This window comes from Hemitrygon akajei, unplaced genomic scaffold (genome assembly GCF_048418815.1).
Source record: "Hemitrygon akajei unplaced genomic scaffold, sHemAka1.3 Scf000080, whole genome shotgun sequence".
In the NCBI taxonomy this organism is placed as follows: Eukaryota; Metazoa; Chordata; class Chondrichthyes; order Myliobatiformes; family Dasyatidae; genus Hemitrygon; species Hemitrygon akajei.
The window spans coordinates 2,980,888-2,989,403 of record NW_027331966.1 but is presented as its reverse complement, the minus strand read 5'-3'; positions in this window follow the sequence as shown (position 1 = coordinate 2,989,403).

Here is an 8,516-nt window from a genome sequence, read left to right as displayed (position 1 = left end):
TGAATAATCATGAATTGAAATGTCTGAAAACGAGGACACAGGGCTACACTGCATCCGTGGGAAACAGCCGTCCTTCTTTTAGGTCCCTATGAATCGCCTGACTGGGTGACTGAACGACGCAAGTGGTTCATTTATTTTAGAAATGTGAGCAGCGGAAACGGCCGATATGGATTTCATTTCATTCCTGTGCGGCTCAGAGGCAGTGATGCCGGTAATTAATGCCCATCCCTTACTGCGGCCGAGGTGGCATTTAAGCAGCTCATCTCTCGTCAGTTTTGGTAATTCACCCAGATTTAACAGAACTCGCAGGAAGTCTCTGTCACCCCGATAATGCACACTCTCAGTCGCTCCATATGTCCTTGGTCCGGTTTCTACCCTCTGAGGCAGATAACAAAACACAAGAACTAATCTGATTCTGTCACACTGCTGCTCGATTTTCCTGAGTAGTCAGTAATGTCTCTGCCTCCTTCCCTCTCTCTTGCAGTTAACCTGGTGGCGATTGTTATCCTGTCCCGAGGAAAGTGCGGTCTCTCCAAATGCATCACTCGCTACCTGCTGGGAATGGCAGCGGCCGATCTCCTGGTCGTTATCTCGGACCCTCTGTTGAACTGGACTGTTTTCATATACTTTAGGTCTTCCTTCCTCTATTGGACTCCCGTTTGCAGGGTTGTTCGTTGCCTGCTCATAGCAAATACCGGGGTCTCTGTCTGGCTGACAGTCGCGTTCACCTGTGACAGATTTGTGGCCATTTGTTGTGAAAAGCTGAAAGCAAAATATTGCACCGAAAGAACGGCGGCTGTGGTTATCGGGACAGTGAGTGTTCTGGGCTGTTTAGAAAGTGTCCCTTTCTACTTTACATTGGAGCCTTTGATGATAATTAATGGAGTTTTCTATGGCAGTGTGACCAAAGAGAGTTTCTCTACGTCCCCCTCGTGGGCCGCACTTGAGATGATACATCGCATTTTCATGCCTTGTCTCCCGTTTGTTCTGATTTTATTGTTCAATATTCTGACGGTCAGACGAATTTTGTCCGCTAATAAAGTCCGGATGGGGCTCCGGGGCCGCAGCAACGGAAAGAATGACAAGGACCCGGAGATGGAGAACCGAAGGAAATCGGTCGTTTTACTATTCAGTATAACCGGTAGTTTCATATTTCTGTGGTTAACACGGGTAGTATTTGATATTTACATACGGATTGCAAACATCCCTCGTTACGCGGTCGCGGTTCCGATTTATATCGCAGACTCCACGGCGACTATGCTGCAGATCCTCAGCTCCTGCACCAACACATGTATTTACGCCGTGACTCAGAGCAAGTTCAGAGAGGAGCTGAAGAACGCGGTGAAATACCCGCTGAAACTGTTAACTGAATTCGTTAAATTGTAGAGCGACCAGCTGGTTTCTGCAGTAGAATTAAATCAATCGCCATTTTCCTCCATAAGCTGTCCACTTGCCGATATGTAGAACCACGGCTAACAACTGAGCGCTCTGAAATACGCATGCGTTTAATGGTGATACATTTCACTCGCTGTCTACCCCGTAAATATGAAAATTGTCCTTCATTGGATTCCTGCCAAATATGTGAGACGCGCCTCAGCGGTAATTCACCCGGTGGCCGCTCTGTAGAACTCGGGAACTGTCCGGGACGGTCCAGTCAGGTCCCGCCCGTTTTATTTTCATTCTCTCTGTGACATCTCATTCTTCGTTCTGGTGATGCCCTCCGTGTGTTTCCCCGGGTTTGTTCAGTCAGGAGGGATCAACTCCCTTTTTTCTCTCTCTTTCTCTTTCTGAACGAACTGATCTCCATCTGCAAGTGTAATCGATTTTTGGGAAAAATAAAGAATGATACTGGAAATCCGAATTCAGACACAAATTAATGGAAACGCTCAGCTTGTGAGGTACGGTCGGTTAAATGTTCATTACAATTTCAGTCATCTGTGCTTATCGTTCATCACCATGTTAAAAATGTCAAATACCTCGTGTCTGTGGATTCGGACTCTGTATCTTTTACAGTGGTTATCTGATGCGGAAAGCCACACAGAGAACTATCGCAGAATTACTTTAAACGATGTAGTGCCGCTCTCTGATCGAACAGTAAACACTCTGTTGCTTTTCCAGTTCCGTCGCACTGATGTCTATCCTGCAACCGATCAGCGTTGTACAACTTCGGTGATTCTACACTTGCGGGGTTTGACGGAAGTGAGAGTTGACCCGACAGGTAACTTTTCGAGCGCAGAATAGATTTATGCGCCTCGCGCCAGTCATTAGTAACTCAACACTTTATTATACATGACTGTTCCAGTGATACGTAACGATTATGTCCCATCTCCGCCCACCCCGTGAACACAATCACAGTTTGAATCGGAAGGGACTGCATTCTAGTCTTGGTCAATTTAACTCCCAATCAGTTTGAGAGGTTTACTGACTACAACACAACTGCCTGGCAAGATTAAATGACAAGACCATTGCATCCGGAGATGGTAATGACCCGGGGTTAACTTTGTTGTGTCAATGCACTACATGTCCTTCTGTTGTTGACTGTTGCCTGAGTCCAATCACAAACAAGAGAAAATCTGCAGATGCTGGAAATCAAAGTAATGGACAAAAAATCCTGGAGGAACTCAGCAGGTCAGGCAGCCTCTGTGTAAAAGAGCAAACAGTGACGTTTCGGGCCCAGACCCTTCATCAGGGTGATCCAATACAATAGGATTAGACATTTCTACCACAACTGCAGGGTCGGCGACAGATTTTAGACAAACAGGCATGCCTCTTACAAATAGAGGTAATTGTAATGAATAATAGACCCCGATGTCGTTGTGCTAAATTGCCACTACCAAACCCTTGGTGTTTATTTGCAAATAATTGGAAAGGAGCTGGATAGTCAGATATGCCCAAAGCAGGGACGGTTGACAAAACGGTGTTAAGAGCATTAAAGGCTGTGTTCATTTCCTGAGTCCACTGTATTTCGGCAGACATGCTCGGTAATGTCGACCAGGAGTCTCCGTCATTCGATATTCAGGAATCCAATGCCTACAGTAGTTGACCATTCACAAAACGGGAAGCATTTGAGTTCGGGTGCGGGGAGGTGGCGCATTAATAAAAGCTGCAATTCGTTCTTTGCAATTTGCTCCGTTCCTTGAGAAACCATGTCTCCCAAATCCTGTAGAGTGGGCTGACATTTATTGAGGGATGTTTATTGAGGGAAACCTTTTGTCTCTTTTCAGCCAGGGTTGTCAATAAAACCGCAATGTCATTTTTTCGCAATTAGCTCGGCCGAGAGTGATAATCGGCAGATTGTAAATTTCTACTTTCCCCTGGCAACCGCTGGGCGCTTAAATCCCGTGTGACTGCTGCGGCATAAACCGAGGGGCTCCCAGTTTACCCATGATGCACCCTGGTCCGAGTTCACTGTCCAGCACTGTAAGTGAAAGCAAACAAATACTGACTGTCCTTGTGTAATGGGGTGGAGAAAAAGGCAGAACAGAGTCTATAACAGAAAAACAACAGATGCGGTAGGAATATGGAGAGAATGACGTTAGCATCGGGCACGACGTGACCAAGAGGTACAACTATCTTGTTAATTTCCCTTAAGTCTGGTAAAAAAAAATCACTCATTATCACGACTTGCGTTTGGAATTGGTGAAACAGGGGAATTACAGGGACTACAGGTTGGGAGCAGCACTTCCTGATCCAACAGCGCTTCTATGCCAGGCTTCATACCTTTCACTGCCTCCGGTGACAAATTATATTTCCGTATAGAGGGTGGAACAGCATTGGTCTTCCTGTGGTGGGGCGGAATGTACAATCCCACATGGTTCTTGTGTATCGACCACAGGGAGGGAGGTGACCCCTCCGGTGACAAATTATATTTCCGTATAGAGGGTGGAACAGCATTGGTCTTCCGGTGGTGGGGCGGTATGTACAATCCCACATGGTTCTTGTGTATCGACCCCAGGGAGGGAGGTGACCCCTCCGGTGACAAATTATATTTCTGTATAGAGGGTGGAACAGCATTGGTCTTCCGGTGGTGGGGCGGTATGTACAATCCCACATGGTTCTTGTGTATCGACCCCAGGGAGGGAGGTGACCCCTCCGGTGACAAATTATATTTCCGTATAGAGGGTGGAACAGCATTGGTCTTCCTGTGGTGGGGCGGAATGTACAATCGCACATGGTTCTTGTGTATCGACCACAGAGAGGGAGGTGACCCCTCCGGTGACAAATTATATTTCCGTATCGAGGGTGGAACAGCATTGGTCTTCCTGTGGTGGGGCGGAATGTACAATCCCATATGGTTCTTGTGTATTGACCACAGGGAGGGAAGTGACCCCTCCGGTGACAAATTATATTTCCGGATAGAGGGTGGAACAGCATTGTTCTTCCTGTGGTGGGGCGGAATGTACAATCCCACATGGTTCTTGTGTACCGACCACAGGGTGGGAGGTGACCCCTCCGGTGACAAATTATATTTCCGGATAGAGGGTGGAACAGCATTGTTCTTCCTGTGGTGGGGCGGAATGTACAATCCCACATGGTTCTTGTGTACCGACCACAGGGTGGGAGGTGACCCCTCCGGTGACAAATTATATTTCCGGATAGAGGGTGGAACAGCATTGTTCTTCCTGTGGTGGGGCGGAATGTACAATCCCACATGGTTCTTGTGTACCGACCACAGGGTGGGAGGTGACCCCTCCGGTGACAAATTATATTTCCGGATAGAGGGTGGAACAGCATTGTTCTTCCTGTGGTGGGGCGGAATGTACAATCCCACATGGTTCTTGTGTACCGACCACAGGGTGGGAGGTGACCCCTCCGGTGACAAATTATATTTCCGGATAGAGGGTGGAACAGCATTGGTCTTCCTGTGGTGGGGCGGAATGTACAATCCCACATGGTTCTTGTGTATCGACCACAGGGAGGGAGGTGACCCCTCCGGTGACAAATTATATTTCCGTATAGAGGGTGGAACAGCATTGGTCTTCCTGTGGTGGGGCGGAATGTACAATCCCACATGGTCCTTGTGTATCGACCACAGGGAGGGAGGTGACCCCTCCGGTGACAAATTATATTTCCGGATAGAGGGTGGAACAGCATTGGTCTTCCTGTGGTGGGGCGGAATGTACAATCCCACATGGTTCTTGTGTATCGACCACAGGGAGGGAGGTGACCCCTCCGGTGACAAATTATATTTCCGTATAGAGGGTGGAACAGCATTGGTCTTCCTGTGGTGGGGCGGAATGTACAATCCCACATGGCTCTTGTGTATCGACCACAGGGAGGGAGGTGACCCCTCCGGTGACAAATTATATTTCCGTATAGAGGGTGGAACAGCATTGGTCTTCCTGTGGTGGGGCGGAATGTACAATCCCACATGGTCCTTGTGTACCGACCACAGGGAGGGAGGTGACCCCTCCGGTGACAAATTATATTTCCGTATAGAGGGTGGAACAGCATTGGTCTTCCTGTGGTGGGGCGGAATGTACAATCCCACATGGTCCTTGTGTATCGACCACAGGGAGGGAAGTGACCCCTCCGGTGACAAATTATATTTCTGTATAGAGGGTGGAACAGCATTGGTCTTCCTGTGGTGGGGCGGAATGTACAATCCCACATGGTTCTTGTGTATCGACCACAGGGAGGGAGGAGACTGCGAAAGCAAAAGGTGTACGACACGCTCGGGCGAAGGAGGGGGAGCAAGCAGGTAAAACTTTGTTTTCACGCTGAAAAGGGCGAAGATTAAATATCCCGAATGAAGTTGTAGAGTAGCGTTAGAATTAGGCAGTGATGTAGACTGTGTGAGGTTTAACCCTGTAAAGTCTGAAGCGCGGGTCCGAGTAGTTCAGGAGTTGCAGAGAGTTTGATGGCTGTGGTGACATGAGGGGTTACGTTTGGCAATTTAAACCGCTCATTCTGTTCTTCACTCATAAACAGTTCTGCCACTGTGTCTTCTGGACCATAATAGTTGCGTCCTGTTAAAGAAAGAGTTTCTGCTCTGTTAGTCACGGAAAGGAGCTTCTGGTGATCGCTCGGCTGAGATGTTTCAGTGTATCGGACGGTGCGATGGAAATGAATCAGAGGTCGGCATGTCGGAATACACTGCCGTAGATAATAAGCGTCGTTCGGCAGTTTAAGAATGTCTGGACTATCTGCACGGTAGCGCAGAGTTGTCCTGCAAGTCTATTCCAGCAGATGATTCCCATGTGTCAAGGAAACGAGAAGCACAGTCAGTCATATTTTCTCCTGTTTTTTGTCTGCACCTGACAACCTCTTCAAAATCACTATGGCTTCCCCATAATGGCAACCTTACACGGTGCCCTGTAACCACTTTCCATTAGTAACGTTATCTCCATCATTATTGTTTCTCACTTTATTCCTCTGCCGACTTCAAAATGTCCTTGCACTGCAGTCCAAGTCGGTCCCACGCACCACTTTCAATAACATCTGACCATTTCCAGGCAAGGAGTTATAAATCTTACAATTTGTCCCATAGCCTGAATCTCGGACAGGGCCAGCGGCCGGATTACCGTGACGGGGCAATCATTTTGTTTTGGATAGTGTGAAACAGGATCTATTCTGATTCGCTTCCCGTTTCCTGGTTAAATACGCAAATTATATTCGTGTCTAGTTTGATTTTTAGTCCTTTCCGCCAGTGGACAAGCGACCCTGAAAATGGGCTCATCTATCCTTGGATAGTTCTTTGTCTTGCAGTTTATCCCCCTTCTGCTCGTCGGCTTCGGTTGCCTGGGCGTTATAAGGCGGGTCGGGGTGTTTGATTCTGTCGTACAGCTTCTGCGAACATTGAAACTTCGATCAGATCTGAATCCGGGGCGGGCTCGGGCTCTCTCAGACTCTCTAGGTGAGGATATAAGCCTTGAGACACCTCCCGGTTCTTCTGTTCGGACGTCTTCTGCAGAGTCGGTCTATTTATTGGTTTCGGAGACTGATGTCGCTGAGCTACCTCCAGCCTTTTCTCAAGTCAAGTCAAGGTTATTGTCATTTAGCGAAACAACGTTTCGTTTCCCCGACCCAGGGCACTCACAACCCACAGATACTTAGAAAAACAAAGACAACATCCTCCGTTGACCAGGCTCAAAATAACAAAGTCAATTGCATAAATCAAAACACTTTATTAAATCCCGCGTAGAGTCTCCGTCTCCTCTAACAGTATCTTGTTTAAAATATTTAATTTTCTTTATCTCAAAAGACTCCCATAGAGCCTCCGTCCTTGTGTCCAACCACACAAGTCACTGGTAAAAGAAATCACATGTCTAGTATATCCACTTTCCAACTAGCCATCATCAGCAGTGGAGATTGGCGGCACCAGCGGCTCTCCCCGGGATTTCGCTACTCGTTCAATCTGCCGGCGCAACTTTCTCATTTTTTTTCTTTACCTTTACAGAGAAAACTCACCTCGCATTTCTGTCAGCAATCTTTACTATCATTACTTACCATCTTCCTTCAATCTACTTACCTGGTTTTCATCATTATCTTTACAGGAAACTCTCTCCCCCGCATTCCTGATCAACTTTACTGTCACTGCTTCCCATCCGCCTTCAATCTACTTACCTGGTCCCGCAAGGGAAAGACAATCAGTCACAAGCACAAGCGTGAACGACATTTCGTTCCGTTCGCCTCTTGCAGACTTATTTATTGTTTACTAATCGGAAAACATCTTGGGTGGGACTAGGATCCGGATCCTCACGTCCTTACTTCCAACAATACTTCACATAATACTGCGGTCTTTCCTACTTGATCTTGCCGATGCCGTCCTTTCTACCCGGTCATGGGCCAGGAGGCTCAAAGCGGATCACCCAACGGGTAGCTAACTCGAAGTTGCCATTCCCACCCACAGTTACTCCATCGCTTGAAACCATTTTGTTGGCATCCTGCTTAACTAAGGCAAATTGTCAGAGATGTTAAAGAATCAAGTTCAGTTGGCAAATCTTTTATTTAACATGCTATCACGGAGAGTCCACATGCGTGGAACTCTAAGGTACAAGTATAATGCTTCTCTTTATATCTAGTAGCAGAGAGGTGTGTGAAATCTTAGCAGAACAATGGAGTTAGTTCACAATGTTTATTTTCATGATTTATTGTTAAACTCATGTCATTTGCGCAGCTGTATTATGGTTCTGAGGAACAGCAGTGACAGGCACGATATTATTTCGTGGAAAACGCAGAAGTCCACAATCTCACAAAGCTTAAGCAACATACAGCCCTGTAAACCTTATATTCAGAAATTTCATCCACAGGGATGGCGGTTGGATGTCAGAGAGACAGAGCGAGGGTGATGGTGGTGAATAATGTTCGGAGGGAGGGAGAGCGTGAATGCCTGTTAGAAGGAGTGGCGTCAAGGAAAGGAGTCACAAAGACGGGAAAACTTTGTCCAGACCCGATTCCTGCCTGGGCACAGGCTGTCTAGGTGAGGATATAGACTCTGAGATTCCTCACCTTTCTTTTGTTTGGACATGGTTTGGACAGTCAGTCTATGTTTTTCTCGGAGGTTGGTGTGGCCT